Below are 25,617 nucleotides of genomic sequence, written 5' to 3' on the forward strand. Positions count from 1 at the left end.
CTACTCAAAGTAGGACCAATCCCCAATTTTTGCCCCAGATCCCTAAATGGCCCCTCAAGGATTGAACTCACAACCCTGGGTTTAGCAGGCCAATGCTCAAACCACAGACTCAGTGATCATCTCATTTCAATCATGTTTGCAAATTCATCCCAATGATTCCTCCCTACACAACAACAGACCAGGTCCAAATGGCAAACAGTGCCACTATTACAACACTAGTACATGTTAGAGCTAAACAGAGATTGAGGGGGAGGGAAATTGCAGACATTTTCAACCAAATGTCTCCCATAGAGAGGCAATCTATTCCTGGGTTAACACAAATGGTTATTTGCCAACCTGGTGTGTACAGTGTTCTGAGACAAAATAATATTTAAACGTGTTATTCTTTGTCATATGCCATGGAGAAAGTTTTAGATGCATTCATAACTACAGTGACTAGAATCATGATAGAAACACATTAACAAGTATGGCTTTATTGGGGCAGATTTGGTTCTCAGTTACTCTGGGGTCAATCAAGAGTAATTTAACTGAAGCCGATCAGATTACTCTGGTGTGTGTAACAGCAGTATTTGGCTGATTGTTCTGTAAAACTCCATGTGGCCGTTCTATAACGAGCTGTGGAACTGAGGAATCCTTATGGCTTTTCAGTTGTATGTAGACCACTTTTTGGAACTCCAAGTTAGCACTAAGTCAAATTATGTTCCTTTCTGTTCTGTCCAGATGACTATGTGAAACTCTGGTTCCACCAATAGGTTATAGAATCATTCTTCTGTAAAACATTTAGCTGGACTCAAATTTCATTCTGCATTTCCTCAAACTAGTGTTGGAAAACCTTGTTCTATTATGCCTGAAAATGCTCAATTACTTAGAGGTGATGTTGCTAGGTAACCATTTCACCTTCCCATTTTGCTGTTTAAGATGTGTAGTTAACCCACTGTCTTCCCAAGTTTTTACTCAAACTTTCAAATTGCCACAAAAAATGAAATATAAAGCTGTTTTGTTGCTCTTTAAATAGCTATTCGAGTTTACTAGTTTTGAGTTGAAAAACTGACTTTAAGACCTTTTGGAGAAAAAAAGGAATGAAGTTGTTTGAAACATTTAAAACCATTTTTTATAAAAATGCCATTACTTCAAAAAACAACCTGGGATGGAATATAGGAGAGTACAAAAGGTTACCAGAAAAAGAGCAAAGGAGACAGAGAGAAAAGAGCTTTACCTTTGATTCAGCAGAGCACTTAAATGTGTGAGACTTTCAGCACATGCTTAGCTGCTTTGCTGAACTGGGAGCTTTGAACAAAATATCTGAAAGGCTCTCTCTCTACATATATATGTATTGCATTTTGTAGGCTATACGAGATTCAAAACTGTATTGTATTGAAGACAAAGGTGATCTTTATTTTGCCACCTGAACTAATTGGTAGTTTCCCCAGACCCTAATTCCTAGACCAGCTGTGCTATCTATTGTCACCACATGAAATCTATTAAATTTTTACCTGGACTAGGTAGCTGAGCCTCATACAACTGAATGTTTGGGTACACTGGAAATACCTGTAGTTGTAAATTGGTTGTAAGTACTGACTGTCCTATCCCTGCTAAATTGTCAGGAAAGAGTTTCAGCTGATGTTTAAAACATTGTAAAATATTATTTTCTGGTTCCTCACTCCTCAGAAATGACACAGTGCCACATTAATTAGCATTTCAGTAGGGTTTTTTTAATGTTGAAATGAGGGGAAAATTCAGCAGAAATATGTCTCTCAAATTCCAAAAATAGCATATTATCATTGTTCTCTAAAAGGAGAATATAAATCTGTGTGGGTTTTTTTCCTGCAGATTTTCTATTTATTCAGATCCTGAAAATGTGATGTAAAGTTCTTGCCAGCATCGAGTTCTATATGCAGGACATAACTACCAATTTTATCACATAATTCATATACTTAATCCAAAAATTGGCATATGTTTTGTTTGGTCTGCACTATCAATGTTTGTATTTTATTACTAGTCACTGATAGATATTCCCAAGTATGCCACTAGATATGTGTGCACCATATTTGTCATTGCAATTTAAAGAAAAACCCGGTACTGGACATGTCAGACAGCACAAGTCATCTTTTCTTCTTTGTGGCTTTACAATATATTCTAGATGAGTCTTTTTGGCTCTGGTGTCAAGGACTAGAAGTGACAGGAAAATGCTAGTCTTTCATAGATCTTGGGAAAGTTTATTGCAGAACAAGGATGACTGACATTTTGTCATCCATTATGCTATGGAATTATTGGTTCATGGCTTCTAGTGATGCTCTTCCTTTTTTAGAATTTGGTGATTTTAGTTTTTGTGTTATGAGCATGTAGATAACATGTTGCATTTTCTTTTATATTGTATTAATGTATTCCACTGCTATTGCTAGTAAACAATCCATCTATACTGCCATTTCATTCAGTTCACTAATACCCTGTTGCCAAATTAATTTTCCTGTCCTCCTGCCTCCTCTTACGACTCCCTTCCCTCTTGTCAGTTCTCTCGCTACTCACCATCACTCCAGCCCTGTGTTCCTCCATTTGACAACCTCATGTATCGTCTTCACATACCAGCTCTTATGCCACTTTCACTTTGGTTCTGTAAGGAAAGGAATGAAAGAAACAAAGAGGCGAGGGAAGAGAAGGAGAGGAGATGGGTGAAAATAATTATTGTAACTACCAATGAATTTTTCTCTTCAAAAGACCAAATAAAATTGATAAAACAAAATATACCAGAGCCATCAAGAAACATACTAAATAAACACAAGCAACTGAAGAACCTTTGTTAGCCTTAGATTCTCTTTTACAGTACTTGTCTGGTTTTTGGCCTATTTTAAAATTGTTCATTAAGATTTTGTTTAAATTTATGATCCTGTATACATATTGGGATGTGAATAAGTTTATGCCTGGGAATTATCCATTTAACTCAACATGAGACCTCACAGGCATATATAGTTACTCAAGCGTGAAAGTGTTTGGATGATCAGGGCCTCAGACAGAGGATATCTTAGTTTTCCTGTAATGTACTATGCAGTTTATGGTGCTGTATAAGTAACAGAGCTGGCTGGAACATTACTGATGAAATTTCATTTTATAACGTGTTATTTTGTTGAGGCTGAAATGTTTTGCTGAGATGTATCAGTTTTGATGAAGTTTTCCTCGGGAATATTTGTTTGGTCAAGGACTTTCTGGTCACTTGACGCCAGAGAAAGAGAGAAAAGACCCAAATTGAAAAGCTCTGGCTTTTGATCCAAAATCAGATGATTTAGCACAATTCCATTTTGCAAAAATCATTTCAAAGGATTTGTTTTTATTGTACATTGGAATGAAAACAAATTTTGAAACCTCAAAAGTCACCAAAAAAGGAAATTGTTGTCCTCCAGACAGATCTAATAAGTGATGTTAAAATATTTTTTTTAATCATTGAATATATTGGTAATATGGACCTTGATACCATGGTGAAAGGACCACAGATTCAGGATGGTAATATAAAGCCTATGTTTTACACATTAGAAACATTAGAAATCTCTCTACAGTAATGAATGTTATTTACACAGCTTCTTAAATTGGCATGGTGCTTCATGGAAAAAATGAGACATGGCCCTTGTCCTGAATAGCTTTCAGCCTCCATAAATGGATCCATGCAAGCAGACCCTTACTTTCACATGTAGTCTTGCTGTAGTCAATACCCATGCATAAGTTCTGCCTGCCTAGCTCTAATAGGAAGATCACAACCTAATTTTTTATCATTTGTCATGTTTACATCTAAAACAGACCAAAAATGAGGGCAAGCTGTTAAGGGAAGAGTGGACAAAATTAGTATTAATAAGATTATGCATCCTTCTGCATTGTTTATTACTTTGTATAATACAGTGAACCTGAACTTTTCTTCTTTTCTTTGGAATTATTTTCCATCAGGTAAGAAATTTTTAACCTTCTCATCACGTGTATGAGTAATGATTGCTACATCATCTTCTGGTACCAGTAGTAGTTCACATTGTTTTCAAATGATCCATAATAAGTGAGAATTCCAGTTACTTTTTATATATGAGTTGCAATGATTTCTCCACCCGTCTTTCAATATAGCCTCAAATGGAAATATATGCATGATCCAAACAAAAAAGCAGCTTTGCTAAAACATTCTTTGTAGAACTGGTCAGTCTCTTAATATGTTATAACGAATGTAATGTGACACAAAGTGTGCAATACACACCCTATCCCTTTGCAACCTTTATGATGTTCTTTCATCATAGTTTTTTGTTTTATGTATATTTGTACACACACACACAATTATTTTGATAGTTTGTGATAGTATAATGAATCTGGACCCTCATTAGTAAATAAATAATGTTGTGATTTTTTTTCTGGTTCACAGAATTATTTAGTTAGAGTTCTGGATGCTACTTGAAGTTTGGAATTCATTTTCTGAGTACAGGTTCCCAGTGGTGTGTTACAGTGGCGGTATCCCAGATCACCAAAAGTAACAGCACTGATATTGAATACGCCTTCCTGTTTAAGTCAGCAATACATAGTAAGCTTTATTTCTTTGAGGTTGAATAGATTGTTTGGAGAGGTAGCTTAACAGGGCTTTAATCTTGTTGCTGTGTGCCTGTTTACTAGACTAACGAGCAGCTTAGTGCCTGTCTAAAGAGATTTTCAGTGAAATACAGAAATCTTTCAACTGGTCTTTCCTCAAACAAAAGGGGTGTATCTAGCAACTTCAAAAGGGTTATTATTTATGAGACTCTATGAATTTACAGAATGAAAAGAAGAGGAAGCTACTGCTACTAGATGTTCTGTGCCATCTCTCTGCAAAGTTCTGCCAAAAACTAAGGAACATCTGGGGGACTGAAATCAGTGCTTAATTTGTGCCAGGGGCTTGCCAGGACTGAGCCCCGGTACCTATAGGTTTGGCAGTTCATAGCCCTGGCACCTCTGGGCTCGCCGCATCAGTTATGAAAGAAAAAAATTGCTTGAGCCCTGGCACCTAATTGCTTGAGCCCTGGTACCTTTTTCATTACAAATTAAGCACTGACTGAAATTATTTTCTTCTAGATTATACGGCACCGAAACTATTTTTTGGAAAATTTCAGAAACATTTCTGACTGCTAGGAGACAGTACTTTGTGGCTTATATGTCACTTGTATTACCTTATGGTTGTTACTTTAATTAATTGTGCTGGATGTTAATAGTCATTTAATCCTACGTTGTACAATCCAGCAACCACTATTTTGTAAAGGTTAATGAAGCCTTTCAGCAATTATGATCTTTACAATACTCTCTGACCTTTGTAAAATGGCTTGTTCCCTTAAAAATTGCTATTGACAGTAAGTGATTCTTCGAGGGCAAAAAATGCATTTATAAATGTTGGAAGCAGAGACAAAGGATTATAGAGGAAGAAAAACTAAACAGAAGTAACATTTATTATCAAACCTTGTACGATACAGTACAATGAATTAAGAAAATGTGTGTATAAAAATTAATCTGAAATTCATCCAGATGGTGTACATAATTGCACTGAATAAACCTCCTTTATTCAGATTTATACTATGCCTTTCATTTCTCGGTGTCTCTGCTCTCAACAGTGCATCAATATCATTTAACACCCCAATGCTGCAAACATTTAGGCACATGAATAGTCCTCAGTGACATCCATAGTACTTTTCACATGCAAAGTGTCAAACGTACTTAAGTGTTTGCAGGATCAGGGACTAACTCCTTATAGCTTTTTGAGATAGCCTTTATTTGAAAGACACGAAAACAAAATAAAGATGGAACCATAATCCCCAAATCCAAATTCTGAAGATGCTTAAAATCTATGAATTCTTGTAATGAGCCAAAGCAAAAATCCAGATCAAAACTACCCCAAATTTTGAGGTGTTAGAAACCAGGATGGAATTCCTGATCTGGAATTTGCATCTTGAGCTTTTCTCAAATTGATTATTCTGTACATTAATATTAATATTTAAACAAACCTATTTTATTAAGCATTTTTTACTCTATAAACAGTTAAAACAACACCCTGATCTTCTTTATTCAAGAAAGAGAGAAATAATTATGGTGAAATGTTACTCATCACGAACTTTTAGATGGGACCCAGATCAGCCTTGAGAGTCAAGGTCAGCGTTAGGGGATTGTTGGTCCCAAAAAGTTTGTGGAAATGGCCCTGGAACGACCCTACCCAGTGGACATGCACCTTTCTGGACATCTTGAATATTCCAGGCAGTTCCTGAGTGAGTGAAAAATAATAGGCACCCATCACCAAAACCATTAAGGCTGAAAAATCATGCACCAAAGGCAAAAGCAATAGCTTTCCTATGAAGATAAAGCACCAGTGAAAATATAACTTCTTCACACATTAAAGAGGAGGTGGCTGGATATCCTGCAAGATATTATTTTCATGGAAGCAGAATTATGGGTAAGTGATTCTCATTCTAAAGATTCTGGGTGAAATCCTGAGTCCACTGAAGTCAGTGGCAAAACTTCCATTGATTTCAAAGGGGTTAGGGTTTCACCCTCTGTTAGTGCAGGAATTTCACAACTGGAGAGTAAGTAGCTCAGAAGTGCCAAAGGAAAAAAGTAGTGATATAAAATGAAGGCAAACACCAATTGGGAATTGCTCATCGTCTCTCACATAACATCAGAGAGCCAACATACATTTTTTTTCCTTGGCCTACTGAGGGAACAAACTGGTATTCTTCTTTCTTCACTTTTTTATCTCCTTTTTTTGGGTGTGTGTTTCACTATTTCCTTATTTTCTTCCTGCTAGGACCATATTAATGATGCACGCTGATGAGACAATACTGAGCCCAATCCCAGACAGTCTTGGATCACTGAAAGTATGTTCTTATAAACAAACAGCTGAGGGGCTACCCATATCCTGCTTTTTCATAAATGATTCATTGCAGCAGAAATTGTATGTAATCTTAAGTGCCTCAACAGTCTACACAACATTATAAATGTTGAACCCCTGGGACTTAGCTAAACTGAATAGAAAGCAGGTCTAAGGTGAGTCCACAAAGATGGCTTGCAGCTCACCCTCTTCCACTCCCCTGAGCCTGCTGCAGTTCTGTGCAGGCTGGTCTTCCTGTGCTGTGTCAGAGCATCTTGCAGGCAGCTTTAACTCATGCTGGACTGCAAAAGTCATAGGCTGGGAGAGAGGGTGTTGAACAGGCAGTCGAATATAAGTGTAGTGCACAGATATCTGTTTTCCTCAGGCCACACTGCCTTTCCCCCTTCCACTGGCAGCAGGGATGGTGAATGTAGTTTCCTACTGATGAGGAGAGTGATATCAAGATAAACCCTTTATTATGAACAGAAACTATGTACAAAAATGAGGAAATCCACTTTCTATTACTCTGTAGCTGAGGCTGTGACTGCCCTGTCCTGGGCTTCTTTGTTTCTGCGTATCTGTCCCAGGAAACCAAAGATTTTGAGTGTATTGGAGGTGTGGCATCTCTATATTTCGCAGAGGACTTACTCTATAGTATATCTTCCCCTTTTAAGATCCCTTTCTAAATTTCTTTACTGAATTAAAACAATATTAAACTATCAAACTATTACATGCACAATAACTAATGTTAGCAACCCTTCAGGTAGCTCTAAGACAACAATAGCATGTCTCAGTCAGTCTCTTTGGGCATTTCAGCAATCTTCCTGTATTGCAAACCATTTTTTAGGCAAAGCCTTGTCTGTAACAGACTGTTCAGCCTCATGGTTGATAACAGGGTCAGTTTGTGAATAGTTTTCAACATGTATGTCTCTTCTCATTTATGTTTCTCAGCCAAGTTGTCCAGTATCTTGAGAAGATGCTTATGATTCCTTCTTAATATGTTTGCCTTTTTCTGATCACTGAGTATGAGCGGGGTGGCTCCACTTTTATAACTGTAGCTTTGACAGGCCAGTGCTCATCTTGCCAAATTCTCACCAAGTTTTTGTTTTTTTAACTGAGGAAGAGGTCTTTCTCCTTTATAGTACTATTTTATCTGACTGTACTTTCCTCGTCTTTCCCTCACTATCACAGACTCCTTAGTCATCCTTTGTTTTTGTCCCATGTCTGGTAAGCAAGTATTTATAAGTCTGTTCTAAAGAAGCTCAGCAGCTCACTTCCCACATTGTAGCAGAGTACTGATAAATGTGGATCTTCTCTTGCATCCATTGCTTTTTTGAGCAAGTTCATCGCTACTTGTACCTGAGAATATCTGGGACTAGATGTCTCATGATGAAAGTTATATATTGTAGCAGAGCCCAGGTATTCCCTATTCTTGAACTGTGGTCCACTGTCAGTTGTTGGTATTCTTGGAATTCCATTATGTGTAAATACAGATAGGATGTGCCTGACAATTGTTGCTGCTGTGGTATCTTCAAGTGTGACCAGTTCTGGGGAAATGGCAAAGGAGACTATTATAACCAGGTGATCATCTCTTCTTAGGCTGAACTTTGTCCCATGGAACTGTGAACTGTTTATGTGGTTATGCCATCCCCCAGGGTGCAACCTAAACTGCTGAGCTCCTGCCTCCCCTTAACTGGGATACTTTTCTACACTGCTTTGCCAGTGAACAACAAACCTCTCCATAAAGTCACTCCCAGCTGAGTACATGAATGCTATGCCCAGCCAACCGTGAATAGGTACTGGCACACCCCTCAGTCCCAGACTTGCACCCCAGAAATGTGCATCTTGCTCTGTCCAGCACACGACTGAACAGAGCAAGCTCATTGATAGTTCATCATTTTATTTTAAAAAAAAGATTATGACTCAGCCTTTGTTAACCTTAGTAGAGATTCCCCAAACACTTCAACCAAACACACTGGCTTAAATAAAAGAATAAAACAGTTTATTTGCTATAGAAAGATAGATTTTAAGTGAGTATAAGTGTTTAAGACATAAAAGTCTGAATTGGTTACCAAAGAAATAAAAGACAAAACCACAATCTAACTCCTAAACTTTCCCAGGCTAAATAAGATTTGAAAGCAAAAAGGTGACTCTCACCCAGAAACTTTCAGCAGTTCATGCTAACTGGAAAGCCTTCCACTTAGGACCACTCCCTACAGTTCAATTACGTTTCTTTGTCTTTCACACAATCTTGCTGCTCTCGGTAGACATGAAGGAGGAGAGGTAAATGTGTGTTGGTTGTTCTCTAGTCTTATACACGCCTCCTCTCTTTGAGAATTATCCCTCCGCTGGGATGTAGACAAAACAGTCCCCTGTGTACATGAGATCAGGTGAATTGTACATTTCTTATTCACACCGTCTCTGTACATAAATATTGAGCTATCTCGGGTATGACATGCAAATCTTTTGTTTACAGTCCCCCTTGATGATGGATGGTTGCTTCAACAGCTAATAGTTTTCTAACACCTTTTGTCAGTCCTTTGTTGACATTGAGGAACTAGTCTGTGGTGGTTCCCCAGAATTACGTTTCAGTAACAAACCTATAGCAAAATCTCATAACTCAATATACAACAGGACAATGATGTTTAGCAGATTATGACTTTTCAAATGATAGCTCAGAAGGCATACTTTGTACAAAATTTACTATAACCATAACAGTAGTGAATATGGGGGTACAGGGTGTTACATGGGGTACAATGAGTCACAATGGTATCATTTGTTCTTTCTTCTGGGAATCGCTGTACTACTGACAGGAATTCACTTTTCCCTCTAAGCTGTGCACACACACACAGATCCTAAACCCCGCGCACATGGCAAAACACCGCACGCACAAAAATTTGCACAGAAGCACAAAAATTTGCACAGAATTAATTTTTTGCACACGCAGCCTGTCAAAAATTAGAGGGAACATTGGACATGGTCCACAACTGCTCATCATTTCTTCATATCACAATTCATCTCTGGCCAGAATATAAACTTCTCTAGCTCTCCTTTTTGATTTGGTCATTCGCAGGTACCCTTTGAGTATTTATTCCAATAGTTTCCTTCTCATCAGTGTGGGCACTATGATTTGTGTCTTTTTCAAAGGCATTCCTGAAATCATTGAAAGCTTATTTTTATAGTGAGAACATATAGGTGGGAAGTGCTGATTTTTTTCTTTCCTTTACTTACAGCTTGTATTATTGCTTGCAGCATTTTACCTTTAGCTATTTTTCGTTCAGTTCATCCCATATGCCTGGAGATACATTTGAACATGATGAAAGTGTCATGCTGTATGTTTACTTCTTATTTCAGATCACCAGGCTGTGTGTTGTCAGATGGAGCATATGCTCTTAAAAGCGTGTCTGCCATTACTGAATGGCATCCAGGTTGGATCTCCAGGGTCATATCATACTTCTGTATTCTCACAAGTAGTTACTGTGTCTAGATCAACTATGCACGTAGAACTTCTCCAAGTCTCTTTCTGTGTTTTGCAGTCGGTGGTTTATGATCATTTCTGCTTTGAAACTAAAACCATATTGAAAGTCATGAAACCTTGAACATCCAATGCCAGACCTGTGCATAGATCTTCATTGCAGCTGTAATAGCCCTAGATGCATACAAGACTGACAACCAATCAGTTCCATGACACTGAAACAACTCCAGGCCTTCCTTTCAAGGCATCTATGAAGATTTTGATGTCTTCCAATGGGTCACAAAATTGAAGCACTGAAGCTGATGTAAGGATGTGCTTTAAATCACTGAATTCTCTTTCGTGCTCTGGCTTCCATGCTCATTCAATGACCTTGTGGATGTCTTAGACTAGTTGTGCAAGCTGTATAGTTAGGTATGAACTTGCTGATATAGTTCAACATGCCTAGCTGTCTTTGAATTCCCTTTTTTATCTTTAGATCTGGGGATGTTCACTATTGCTTGAATCTTTGTTTCATCAGGCAAGATTCTCTTAGAAATCAGTCTCTCTCTCTCTCTCCCAAGTATGTTATTTCTGTTGTTTGAAATTGACATTTAGCCTTATTCGGTTTAAGGTTATTAGCTCTCTTTCCAGCGCTCTCCACAGTCATTTCTGATCATCCGTGACAGTGCTGCCACAAATCATTATGTCCTCAATGTATACTTTTCACAGCGGCTAGACCCTCTAGCATTCACTCACTGTATGGTGAAATACTTCAGGAGTGGAGCATATTCCAAAAGGCAGTCTTAGGAAGCAGTATCTGCCAAATGCTGTGCTGAACGTGCAGATGTTAGAGCTCTCAGTGTCCAAGAAAAATCCTGTCAACACATCTCCTTTGCTGAAGAATTTGGCTCCTGCCACCTCCGACAATATTTCCCTTCTTGTGGGCAAATGGCAGTGTTCTCTTTATGTGCTTTTGTTCAGCATCTTATTGTCCATACCCCACCATAGCTCTCCTCCTTTTATTTTTTTCTATAATTTCTAAGGAGTTAACCCTATCTGCTGGTTCTTCCAACCTCCAAATGAAACCATTTACTGTCAGGTTTTGCAGCTCTTCTTCTAGACTCTTTCTTAAAGCTTATGGATTTTTTTCATGCAGCACAGCATCTTCCCTTAATTGTATTTTCTGTGCTACTTTCTGGCACCCATTTCTTGTGAATACATCTTCATATGCTATTAATATTTTCATAACTGGCTCTGTGTTGTGTTTCTGTCTTTCTATGACAAACATCCTCTTAATGAAACAAAGCACCTCACATATTTGTAGGCCCAAAACTGGTTGCTTGCCTATGTGTATCACCACAAACTTATTTTATCATTTCCCAGTAGTATTTAAGTGTCAGCATGCATTCCCCCAACACTGAAATTGTTCCTCCATTATAGTATTTTACAGACACTTTTGATTCTTCCATCTCTATGTGCTCCTTGTATCTCTCTATTTCAGTTTCTGTTATTACATTTAGTTGTGCTCCAATGTCTATCCTGTATGTCACATAAGTGTCATTTGTCCACATTTTAATTAACCATCTGTTGACTTTTCAGCCTCCTCCATTATTGTGCTTAAGAACAAGATCTTCTTATTCACTCGAGGAATCCCTTTACCTATTTAATACATGCACTTTCCTGCTTTCTCTGTATATTTTGCCATACTAGTTTATTAAAGTTTCTACATATTTGCCTGAACGCTGGGGATTTCCTACATGCATGCTGGTTGCCACATTGCTGGCATTGTTTCCTACTTTTCATGTTTCTGTCCCTGGCCAATTTAATTTCTGTGAACTTTATCCCTTGCATGTTTAGCTGTGGTACTCGGAGTCATATGCTCTGTGCCTTTCTCTACACACTTAATTGTCTGGCTATACCAGGAGGAGGACAGGAGATACTTGATATGGATTTTAATCAGGCCCCAACTTTATTAGATATCTGGGACTACTCGGTGGATAAAAGCGTACAGTGCAGGCAACTCCACATTCATTCAATAACTACCCGGAGCTTCCATCAGCCCCCTTCATTTTCCATCCAGGTCTCCCAGCCAACCCATGGCTTGGACCTACATACACCTCCCATACACCTCCCCCCTCATAAGAGGGTTAAGGTGGGCTACAGAAAAGGGGGTTTGGCTCCCTGCCGTACCAATCACAGGAGCCTCTAACTCCCTGCCCCATTCCATTAACCAGCATCTCCTTTTCAAGTCCATTACCAGGCCATTTATTTGGTCACTGGATGCCTTCCTTCTGGAGTACCTGCACGAGACATCCACCCCACACTTACAAAATACATTGCACCATACAGCCTACTCCCTTTTCTCCTCATAATAGGTTCCCCCTGACACCATCTGTGGTGAAGGCAAAAAACTCACCATTCTACTGAAGCCAATATGGTGGTGAGGGAAGAATTCCTTCCCATCCCCCCTATAAAGGAGCCACTAGCACAAAGTCCACAGCAGGTCCTAACCCAACTGGATATTAGCAACTCCAGGGGAGAGACAGTGGGTGCTGTTTTGACTGCTGTATGGAGAAAGGGCTTCCAATGCCTGGGGTTACATCTTGTATGGTGAAATACTTAAAGCCTTCCACCCTCACATTCCCAGGGGGTTAGTCAGCGCTGCAAAGCTGACCACCATCCACCTTTTTGCAGCAGTTTCTGACCTCCTCCATGATCCCTGCCATAAAGCACTACTCTCTTCCTCCAGCAAGCCAGGACTTAAGGTGTGGTGTATTCATTTGTGTTTCTGTTTGTTTTGTTGCTTGGTATATACATATTGCCCTTTCTAGTGTCAGTTCTATGTCCCTTAGTGATTGTTCACAGACTTTTTATTGTTACATCCCAGGACAATCTAGTCTTTAATGAGTGTCTTTTAATATTCCCTAATCACATGACTGACTTTTTAGTTTTAGTCTGTGACAAACTCCTCTATTGTTTCCCCTTCATTCTGTGTTCTTTTCCTGAATATCTCTCTCTCTCTCTCTCTCTCTCTCTCATAAGTAACATTTTTGTCTAGGGACATGATGATTCTCAAACATTTTAATTATTTCTGCAGAGCTTTCTTCTTCTCCTTACCACCATCTTTATGGAATATGTTATATATTTCCAGGACTTCTGTGCCTACCACTGTTAAGAGCAGAGGAATCTTTTCCCCATCATCCAATTTATTTGCCCGATTGTTTCCATATACAGTTCAAATTGCTGTTTGAAGCTTTTCCAGGCACATCCAGCATTTCCCATGAGTCTCAGGGCTGGTGGGAGGTTTACTTGCAGTTGTACAGGCTCTGTAGGAACCATGTCAACCTTACCTTTCACTAGGTAATCCCACATGCTGTGCCTTCCATTCCTGGAAATATTTGACTGCCAAGCTGAGACCAGTGTCAAGATACTCCTTTTATTAGGAGCTGGAACTATGTACAGAAATGAGGTAACCAACTTTCTACTCCTCTGTGGCTGCAGCCTGAGACGGCCCTTTCCTGGGCTGCTTTGTTTCTGCCCCAGCAGGAAGTGTGACACCAGCAACCAAAGCCGACATCTAGAGTGTACAGCAGGTGTGGTATCTCCACACTACCTGGAGCACTTCCTCTATAGCACAGTCAATAGCATAAGAGCACCTATGTTTTGCCTTATACCACAGGAGGACCCCCTTATAAAAGCATGATCCTCTCTGACCCTATTAAGGTGGCTTAAGAGCTAGGTTCTGTCGGTGATACAGTACAAAGGTCAAATAAAAGTCACAGTTCATGCTGTTTTGGTTAGTTAAGCAAAAGTCATGCAGTCAGGAAACAGTGAGAATACCACATGGCTCATCAAAATAACAAACAGCGCAAATTTTAACTTGTGCATTTGATGGAATCCTGACAATGGTATAGGTCCATAACTAGATAGAAATTATAAAATTATAATAATAATGCAGCAAAGGCAGAAGTGTTCAGTAAATATTTCTGTTCTGTATTTGGGGAAAAACAGATAATATTGTCTTATCTATATATCTACTCTCTTTGGCTCACATGGGAAAACTTAATATTGCCATTCCAGAAATGCAATGCCTTTGTAATATTTAATGCTGTAAGAAGAAGTTCCATCAAATAAGTCAACTTGCGCATCAAGCTCAATTGAAACTTAGTTTCACAAATTAAAAAAAGCAAAATGTTATGAGTATATTGCTGTGTTATTAATAAGTGTGGTTATGTCCTTATACAGATGTATAGCCTTATATATTTCTCAGACATGGACAGTGCAATTGGAATGGGATTGCATAAATACAATATATTTACTTATCTCATTCCCAACTGGGTTTCATTGGCAGTATCTGAAAAATATGTAAGGCCATTATTGTATTTTTTAAGAATATTTGTGGACATTAGCATTGATTGGACATGATTTGTTCAATTTACTGACAATTTATTCATTACATATACTCTCTACATGCAGAAGCACTCTACTACCAGAGCTGTACTACTTATGTGTGTCTGTGGCTACTAGTTTCTTCACTATCAGGGTAATTTGACCTAAGTTATGCTACTCCAGCTACGTGAATAATGTAGCTGGAGTTGACGTAGCTTAGGTCATTGCAGTGTCTTCACTGCGCTGCATCAACGGGAGATGCTCTCTGCTGGTGGCAGACACGTGGAAAATGGATACTAATTTTCAGTGCTCTGAAGGATTTGTTGGTTGGTGTATGTGTGTGTTTGCGTGTGTTTGATTCTAAATGCTACTGATTCAGAATTAAGACTCTACTAGCACTGAGCTACTGCATCCTGTGGAGCTTTTGTGGTTTGGCATCTGCAGAGCCTAATTTCTGCTGAACAGAGCTTAGAGCATACGGCTCGTAGCCTTTGTGGTCAGCATTCTAGGCACGTACTCTAATGTACACACTGTACTGGTTTCTTTCTTTTAAACAATCAATGGCACTCAAGAAAATATACTTCTGAAACCTGTGGGATTTTAATTTTCTTTTTGTATAATTATTCTTTGTTCCAGGTAATTATATTTGTTAATAATACTGAAACAAGATTTTATGTCTTACACTACTCTTATAAAACTGTCATTTCAAATAAATTAAATCCGCTTTGAGAATAACAACAACATATTAATTCATCGAGCTCTGATAATGGCAAACTGATGTATTGTAAACTGATTAGGCAAGCCAACATTCTTAGACCTTATAGGCTTGACATTTACACTTGTTATCTGTCATATGATCATACATTTTATTTAGTATCAGAAGTATCTTAACTCCAGAGTCATCACTGTAATTATGTATGCATGGGACTGTTTATATATATATATATATATATATATATATATATAGTGACAAAGTTCCTCCTCTGCCTTGGTGGGTCCTGCACTTATTGGCGGATTTGCTCACCTCAGAGGTTCACAGCAGCCCTCAGTTTGGCCACTTTCATGGCTCAAATCTGCCATTCTCTCAGTTAGCCTCATCACTGGCCAGCATGGGGAAAAAGAAGAACAATCCCCGCAGTCTCTGGTGATCCACCTAGTGGATTGGGGAACAGGCCAGAGACCTTTCCCTCTGGTGGAACCCACAGTCCAGATCAACTCCTCTGGTATCAAATAGGGAGTTGGGGGGATGGAGGGAACCCAGGCCCACCCTCTACTCCAGATTCCAGCCCAGGGCCCTGTGGATTGCAGCTGTCTACAGTGGCTCCTGTCACAGCTGCGTGACAGCTACAACTCCCTGGGCTACTTCCCCATGGCCTCCTCCCAACACCTTCTTTATTCTCACCGCAGGACCTTTCTTCTGATGTCTGATAATGCTTGTACTTCTCAATCTTCCAGTAGTACGCCTTCTCACTCTCCGCTTCTTGCGCCTCTTGCTCCCAGCTCCTCGCACGCACACCACAAACTGAAGTGAGCTCCTTTTTTAAAAACCCAGGTGCCCTGATTAGCCTGCCTGTCTTAATTGATTCTGGTAGCTTCTTGATTGCCCACTGGTGTTCTAATCAGCCTGTCTGCTTTAATTGTTTCCAGAAAGTTCCTGATTGTTCTGGAACCTTCCCTGTTGCCTTACCCGGGGAAAAGGGACCAACTTAACCTGGGGCTAATATATCTGCCTTCTAGCACTCTCTTGTAGCCATCTGGCCTGACCCTTTCACTATATATATATATATATAGAGAGAGAGAGAGAGAGAGAGATTGATTGATTATATATATATCATCTATATATATATATATATATATATATATGAGATTACAAGGAACTAGTGGACATCCTATATTTAGGTTGCCCAACACATTCCATTTTAAAGGATTCTTGTAAACTTTTCTTTGAGAAGCTCTCACACCTCCATTGTTTCCTTTAAAATTTGACAAGTGGAATGCCTTCAGGCTAGGAAAGTGCCTTTTCATTGTCCCATGAAATTGCCAGGTTCCTTCCCTCCCTTATTTCCTGAGGAACACAACTGGCAGCTTACCATAATAACAATAATTAAATACACAAACATTCTCAAACCAGACTGCCAACGCAGCAGGCTTCCCTCTACTGGCCATCACTCTACTGGGAATGACTTGGAAGTACTAGAACAGATGTAGCTGGGAAATTGGGGGACAAGATGGGTTGGGTTCCTTCTTCCTGAGCCCAACACATGGTCCGGGTGTACTACATAGAGCAGGAGCTCCAGAAACTCCCAAATAGAGAGGGGAAAGAGTGCTCCAGGCTGGGCAGCTCCTGTCCCAACAACCAACCCCAGGACCCAGTGTTCCATCTCCACTCTGGGGCAACAGACATCCCTTGCTGTCAGCTAGTGTAGTTAAACCTATAGCTCAAGTAGTTGCTGTCTGTACTGCAGTGCTGAAAGTTCATTTGATTTTTAATTTGTTGTATGGGTTTATTTTTCTATTATTTTGGTTATTTTTTGCATTTCATTTATTTAATGACATATCTGTAGCATGAAGTGTATTTTTATTTTATTTAAAAAAAACTGTTAGGAAATTCCATTTTCCTTGAAATTCAAACATATTTGTTCTTCTTCCACTTCAGAATGAAAACAAATGTAAAAACATCAAAGTCTCCCATGAAACAATAATTCTGAGTTTTTGAGCAGCTTCTCAAAAGCTTGTGCGTATGGTTAAGTATTAGCAGAATCCGTTCCAATATGATGAAATAGGTTGTCCTACTATTAAGTCCTGTGACCCCATGTTAACTCACTATATTGTGGGCAGATTAATACATAAAAATGAATTTATACATAGTATTGTGTGTAGAAAGGTAATTCCATTTCACAGACGATTTCAATGATTTCAAATCTGGTTTCATTCCAATTTGGAATGAAACCCCCAAATGTATAATTTTTCATGAAAGAGAATTCCTGGACTCTATGACTCTGAGGCAAACTGCTGATGGGTTGCCTCACAGCCACAGGCCCTGAAAGCCCAGGCTTCCAAGGATCTGCAAACCTGGGAGGTTGGGAGCCAGTGCTCCGAGCTCCTTGCCCACTCACCAGGTGCTGAAGGAGAACTGGACCCTTGGAACCCCTGGCTAAACCAGAAGCCTCACAATTTGGGAGCAAGAGCTGTCAGGGTTTTCAGGCTCTCAGCTTCCTGTCTGCCTTCAGGCAAGGTGTGAAGGAGTCTGGGAGCTTAGGAGTTGGTGATTCCAGGCTCTTGGCCCCCATCAGCCCTCCAGGCAGGCTGCCAAAGAGCCAGGTTGGGGAGTTGCCTGGAAAGCAGACAGGTTTCTGAAGGAATACCTGCTTACAGTTTAGCAGAGCTTAATCCACATTGAATTGTCTCCATGGAATGTTTTGATTGAGATGACTAAGCATTCTCCAACAGAAAAAAATGTCTGTTAAAGATTTCCAACCAGCTGTGTTAATGAACAGCTAGAAAGTGAAATAAAGTGTCCAAAGCTGGAAAAATTCAAATTAAAATAGGCCATATTGTTTTTGGTGAGGGTTTTTTGTTTGTTTATTTTTAAATTGTCCTAGCCTGAAACCCCATGTTACTTTCAGAGCAACTTCATAAATATGTATGGTGTAAATCGTTATGGCCCCCAGCAGGACAGTTATATTAGCCTAGTGCAGTAATCTACCTCTGGAGATCTGTTTTCAAATCTTAGCCTAGTTACATGCATTCTCCCCCTCTGCCATCCCCCACACTCCCCTCCCCATCTTCATTTCTTTACTCCACAGGGCCAGAACATGGTGTGATAAGACTAGCAGTCACTGTTTAAGGATTTAGCCTGTATGTGGTATGGAAGTACCCAGAAGGTGACCCTAGTCAAAGAACTGCTAAGTGTGCTAAGGATGGTGCTTGACTGCTCCTAATCCAATCCACTGCTGTAAAGCTAAGATACCTTACTCAGCAGCTAGGACCATCTCTAGGCACCAGCAAAGCAAGCATGTGCTTGGGGCTGCACAATTCTGACCACCCTTTTTTTTTTGCCCGCGCTTGGGCAGTTGCGCTCTCGGAGCTTGGGGTGGCAAATTTTTTGCTTGGGGTGGCAAAAAACCTAGAGCCGGCCCTGTCAGCAGCTAAGCAGATAAACATTCTCTTGCTATTTTCTGCTCAGCATCTCCCCCTGCTCTACCTCTTTTTCCTGGCTGTTTTGAAAGCTGTCTCCAGACCTTTATTGTCAAACTACTACCTTTGCTGCTGCTGCTGTTTTCCTTTCCATATGAATGTGTGAAGAAATGAAATGACTGATCCTACAAATCCACTTGAGATATTTTACTCACATGAGTAATCTAATTGATCACTGTGGGCCTGATCCTGACAATGTGAATAATTTTACTCATGTGAGTAGTCCCTCTGAAGACAGTGGAGCTAGTCACAAGTGGAAAGTTGTTCACGTTAAGTAATTGCATGTTCCAGACCTCAACTGGTAGTCAAAGTTATCATTAACCTGGCACTTGATAGAGAAATGCTGAAAGGCAGATTAATATTTAATGAAGTCTCTTCTTTCAAATCTCTCCTTAAAATGCTGTGATACTGTGATGCCTACAGAACACTTGACTGTGGTTAGGCAACTGGAATGCTGTGACCCCGGCTTGTTAGTCCTCTCATAAATTGTCTCACTGTTACTTTGTGTTCCCCTCATTGTTGGTTCGTTGTATCCACCAGTTGTCTTCTATATAGACTTTAAGCTTTTTGGACTGGGAAATGTCATTTTACTATGTGTGTGTTTTTACAGTGTCTATTACAACAGGGCTCTGATCTCTGATTGGAGTCTCTAGGAATTTCCACAATGCAAATAGTAAATTATAAATTGTAATTTAAGTATCTAGACTGTCAATCACAAGTCTTCCTACACTATGCATGCACATTCCATCATAAGAGAAAGAAAACCTGCATGGCAACTAATGATGATAAACAGCTAGAAGTTCAGATACAAATTTATAATTTCAGAAGTTTACCCAGACTTCTTTGCTCTATAAATTGTACTAAAATCTTTATATTCTGCAAGATTTCCAATAAACTGTTGATTTAGTCACGTCCATAAGCATACCCTTTTTCTGAAGGATTTTAGCATATCTGCAGTTCTTTCAATGCTAGACAAAAGAATGACATACAAACATGTGCCACAATAACTGAAATAAATATTTGATTCAGTTGAAGTTTTAGGAGAAAGTTGATTTTAATTCTTATTTCATTCAACATGGACAAAACCACTAACTGGTGATTTTAACATTTCATTGGGTTTAAGGTACAATACAGTGCAGCATAATATAGGCTTTTGACACAGTCTAACATGACATTCTCACAAAAATACTAGGGAAATGTGGTCTAGATGAAATTACTATAAAGTGGATCCACAACCGGTTGAAAAACTTTACTCAAAGAGTAGTTATCAATGGTTTGCTGTCAAAGTGGGAGGACATACTGGCTCCAGTACTATTCAATATTTTCATTAATGACTTGGATAGTGGAATGAAGAGCATGCTTATACAATCTGTACGTTACACCAAGTTAGGAGGGGTTGCAAGCACTTTGGTGGATAGCATTAGAATTCAAAACAACCTTGACAAATTGGAAAGTTAGTCTGATTTCAACAAAATGAAATTTAATAAAAACAAGAGTAAATGGGGGATAACTGGCTAGGCAGTAGGACTGGAGAAAAGGATCTTGGGAGGGGGGTTATAGAATACGAAACAACAACATGATTCAGTTGCAAAAAAAGGCTAGTACTATTCTGGGTTCATTTTAGAAGAGTGTTGTATATAAGACATGGGAAGTAGTTGTCCTGCTCTATGGAACACTAATGAGGCCTCAGTTAGAATATTGTGTCCAGTTTGGGGCACCACATTTTGAGAAAGATGTGGACAAATTAGAGAGAGTCCAGATGAGAGCAACAACAATGATGAAAGGTTTAAGGTTAAAAATAAACATGCATGTTTAGCCTTGAGAAAAGAAGACTGAAAAGGGACCTGATAACAGTCTTCAAATATGTTGAGGGCTGTTACAAAGAGAATGGTGATCAACTGTTCTCCATGTCCACAGAAGGTAGGACAAGAAGGGTAAGGAAGATTTAGGTTGAATATTAGGAAAAACTATAATGATAGTTAAGTGCTGGAATGTAGGTTGTGAGCTCCCTATTATTGGAGGTTTTTAAGAAGAAGTGGGAAAAATGCTTGGCAAGGATAGTATAGGTTTACTTGGTCCTACTTTAGTGTGGAGGAGTGGACTAGATGACCTTCTGAGGTCCTGTCAAACACTACATTTCTATGATTCTATTACCATAAAACTAACCACCAGGTTACCTGCTTCATGAAGATCCAAACCTCTCACTGTCTCAAAATTAGCAATAAATAAATAAAATAAATAACTAAATAAACACATTTTCCAAACAACAACAAAACAAAAAACTGAAATCAACTGCAGCAGGAAAACAATTGACCATCAAATCCACTAAACTAGTAGTTAAGTTCCATTTTCTTGAAACTCTAATTACAGTTTTCAGAGTAACAGCCGTGTTAGTCTGTATTCGCAAAAAGAAAAGGAGTACTTGTGTACTTTCGTAATAAAAGCTCATACTCAAATAAATTGGTTAGTCTCTAAGGTGCCACAAGTACTCTAATTACAGTATGTTTCTCTTGGACAGCAGAGAGCTATAATTCAGAAGAACATTCAAAGGTGAGTACAGATGAAAAAGAGAGGGACAATTAGGCTGTGTGAAAAATGTAAAGACAAACTAGGGAGACTCATCTGTTTACTGATTTTGCAGCATGGTGATTTAAAAACAAAACAAAACATAACTATACACACACACACACAATTACACTTTTCACCTAATTAATTTTACACAAGTTACAACTGGCAAAATCAAAAGAAGATCTAATCAAAATGCCGATGAAAGGTATATTCACAAAGTTTTGATCTGAATCTTACTTTTGCCTTCAGCAGTCTTATTGTCCCAAATGAAAGATCTTAGCAGTGGAGGTGAATTGTACAAGTGTTAAATTTAAATTTAGAAAGTGCTAGATTGTGACACTGACTATTCACTAGGGAGTTAGAGGGAAGAGCTTCCAGGATACCTACACACTGGCTTCTTAGACTTTGGGTCCACACATGTAGAAGTGAGTGGGACTTTTCATCAGCTTACCCCTTCCCAGAGTAAGCAGGTGAGAAACAGGCAGAATCTTCGCTTGACTTCGCAACTTTCTGGCGGGAGTAGCTGAGACACCATGGGGGTTAGTAATCTATTGCTGCCATAGACCCTCAGTAAATTACTAGCACCCAGGAAGAAGGGAAGGAATTGCAATTCAGATGTGTCTCTGGTACTTCTAAAGTGCAATAAAAGACCCATTGCATGGCTGTGGCTGGCCCAGGCTTGTGGGGCTTGGATTGAGGGGCTAAAAATAGCAGTGAAAATCTATGGTTCCTAAGCTGTAGGGTGCACCCCCCTATGAAGGTATGGAGGAACATTTGAGGAGGCATGGTGGGGCCTGGGCCAGTCCCCAGGCCCCCAGCCTCGGCCCCAGCTCCACTCCCAACACCAGCCCTGGTCACAGCCCCAGACCTGCCCCCAGCTGCGGCCCTGGCCTTGGCCCCAGGATCCTGGCCCAGCCATAGCTTCAGCCCCAGCCTTATGCCCCAACCACAGCCTTGCTCCTGGTCCCGGCATCCAACCACAACTGTATGGAGTGGGGGAGATGCACAGGAGTAAGGGGAGGCACAAGGTAAAAGGTTTGTGTGCCACTGGTGTAGATGTTCAGGCTTGGTCTGGATCCCAGGCTCTGAAACCCTGCAAAGGGGGCTGGGTCTGAGACGTTCAGGCTCAGGCTGGAGCCCAGGTTCTATCCTGCTTTTTTAGCCCTGTAGCCTGAGCCAATTGCCTTGGGTTCTGAGATTCGGTGCCAGGGGTTTTTCTTGCAGTGTAGACATACCCTCTGGGTCAGTGCCTGCTGGGGCTACCGCTGGAGCGATACAGTTTACACACCATCCCTGGTCAGGGCTGTGCCTAATATCACAATCTAGTTCTGAGAACAAGTCACACGTTTATTTGGAAAACATCCATTCATTTCTATTGTTTGTGGATTCATAGATACACTTGCAGTTGTATGCTGCACAGAAGCACTTACTAGCTCCGTAAAGACACATTGTTTTTGTTGTTGCAGTGACAGAGACACGATGAGTGGAGATTTTTAAAAGAAATGCTTCAAACAAATGTTTTTTTTATGTGGAAAGTAAAAGAAAGATGTAAGAAAATATCAAAACAAACAAATCTCAGCGAAAAGGTGGTTGGTTTGGGCAAGGGGAGCAACAAAAAAGGCAGGAGTAGAAGATACAGATTGTTTTATACAGCTCAACTTCACAGTTCTCTTACTGTATGACTTTATCATCCTCTACTATCTTCTCCAAGTTAGCCCTTGCACTCACTAGAGCCCCAAACTGTGAACCTGCTGTACGCTATATTCACTATTCTGCCGAGGAGTTATTTTAAGAGTTTTAGTTAAAAGCTGAAGAACAGAACAGTGTTTTTTTCATATACTCTAGTTGTTCACAAAGGTCAACACAGCTCATCTTAGTACAAATGTTAAAGACTAAAACTGTTCCTATACAAACCTCCTGCTGTTCAAATGCACATCGGATTCCCATGCCGGGGGAGCTGCCTGTGCCAGCTCTCTGTCATTTTTCACACATGCATCTCTTTGCTGTGTACCAATTAATACTGGCTAATAACATGAGGTATGTAATATTTTTCCCAGGATGTCTGGGTTTTCACCATTGGATTGTGTCATGTTGCAATTTACATAACCCATCAAATTTATTACATGACATGACTAAAGGGCACACCACTCACTGCTTTTTCATGCACACACTTTCAGCTAGAATATAAAAAAACTGGACCCAGAGAATTCTTTAACAAAAGATTACTTTTTATGCATGTTATACATGATCCATGCATTCGAAAGCATCCTTATACAAAATATGGCAACATCAAAAAATATTTCAAATGTTAAGAAACCAAACAATGCTCTTGATATTTCTGATATATTAACTTTTTTTCTTCTATTGCACCTTCTATCAAGGATTTCAACAGGCATGAGAAATATTCATAAATTAAATGGATTTGGTTATTATTTCCTTTGATTTATCACATGCCAATCCTAAAACACTAGGATCAAGATTTTCAGAATGGAGTGCTGAAGGTCCAGAATTAAATACCTAAGAAGTGGCCTGATTTCTCATAGTGCTGCGTGCACGGCTTTAGCCTCTGTGAGCGCTGGGTTGCATTCTACTTCTCAGTGGCTCTCTGTGGGGGAGAATACAGTTCTGCACTAGCCTCAACACAAGTTTAAAATTGGCTATCAAGCTTTACGCATCAACTCAGCTATTTCCAACATGGTCGCAACAGCCACTATCTATATCAGTGATTCTCAAACTTTTGTACTGGTGATCCCTTTCACATAGCAAGCCTCTGAGTGTGACCCCCTCATATCAATTTAAAACACTTTTAAATATATTTAACATCATTATAAATGGTGGAGGCTGACAGCTCACAACCCCCATGTAAGAACCTTGTGACCCCCTGAGCAGTCACGAGCCCCAGTTTGAGAATCCCTGATCTATATTATCTATATAATAAGATACCACGAATGTCATTGTGTGTCACCCTGAAACTTAAAATGTCTCTAGTAAGTTTGAAGCAATGGAAGCAGCTACAAACATGGCTGAGAGATCTTTTCATTCAGAATATCACTAAATTGACTCATCACTCACAGTCTGTTACCATCCAGTTTTTAAGTTCTTAGACATTTTGACTTTACAGATTACACCTGGGTGCTGATACAGCTACAGTAAGGCATGCATCTATGCCATGCCAAAAGTCCTAGGCCTTTGTGATATCAGAAGTAACTCAATAAAATCCCTCATTACTAATTTACATGCAACAATTTCATTGGTTGTATGAGACTTCACAGCCCGTGTATTATTTGGCTCAACAACCACATTCATGCACCCAACCGTCACCTACACAAATCAAAAGAAATCTCTTAGCACAAGCCACCCCAATTCAAATCAACACAACCACTCACAAAACACAACCAGTACACACATTAACCCCCAAACATCACTCTGAAGCCTAGAATGTCTGTTGAGTCAGTGTAAAGTGAGGGAAACAGCTATAAGCATAGTTGTGAGCTCTTTTGTTTAGAATATCACCAGGTTCTATCATCATTGGGATTCACAGTCTATTACAATCCATTTTTAAGTTCAGTCATTTTCTCTGTGTGTGTGTGTGTGTGTTAGTTAAACACACATGATTTTATAACTACACTTGTTCAACAGACTGGTCTTTCAGCTACTGGTTTCCAAACATACCTCCAAGGAAACTGTTTCCCAGAAATTACAACACAGGTTCATCCAGATCAGTTTGTCTGGTCTCTTATGATATAATCTCTAAAACTGATCACTTTTTGGAGGCATAGGGCCAAATTTTCAGCCAGCCACAAGTGATCTCTGGTTTTGCACATACAATTGACTGAGCCTTCAAAAATGTGCTTACTTCCATTATTATTTGTATTACAGCGATGCCAATGAAGTACAGACCACATCAAGTTAGGCATCATACATACCCAGAAGAAGAGGTTTACAGTGTAAATGTACAAGACAGACAAAGGATGGGAAAAAACAAATATTAACATCATATAGCCTATAAAGAATTAAGGCAGAGTTGGCCCCAACCAAAGCCCCTAGCATTAAAGTCCATAGAAACTCTCCCATTGACATGAATAGTCTTTGGATCAGGTCCATTGAGATTACCTGACATGTTCAAGATCACACAGGAAGTCATTTACACAGTAGGGAAATGAAA

General features: G+C 39.5%; 1 long non-coding RNA gene across 1 annotated transcript in view; it reads right to left on the reverse strand.

The window, feature by feature from the left end:
* The window catches only part of LOC141996050 (uncharacterized), a 367,928-nt gene that overhangs the window by 150,675 nt on the left and 191,636 nt on the right, over nucleotides 1-25,617 (reverse strand). Inside the window, exon 3 of the long non-coding RNA XR_012641471.1 lies at nucleotides 2,527-2,611. This is a non-coding gene — a long non-coding RNA (uncharacterized LOC141996050). The remainder of the gene's footprint in view (nucleotides 1-2,526; nucleotides 2,612-25,617) is intronic.

Source organism: Natator depressus, chromosome 11, assembly GCF_965152275.1.
Source record: "Natator depressus isolate rNatDep1 chromosome 11, rNatDep2.hap1, whole genome shotgun sequence".
Lineage (NCBI taxonomy): Eukaryota > Metazoa > Chordata > Testudines > Cheloniidae > Natator > Natator depressus.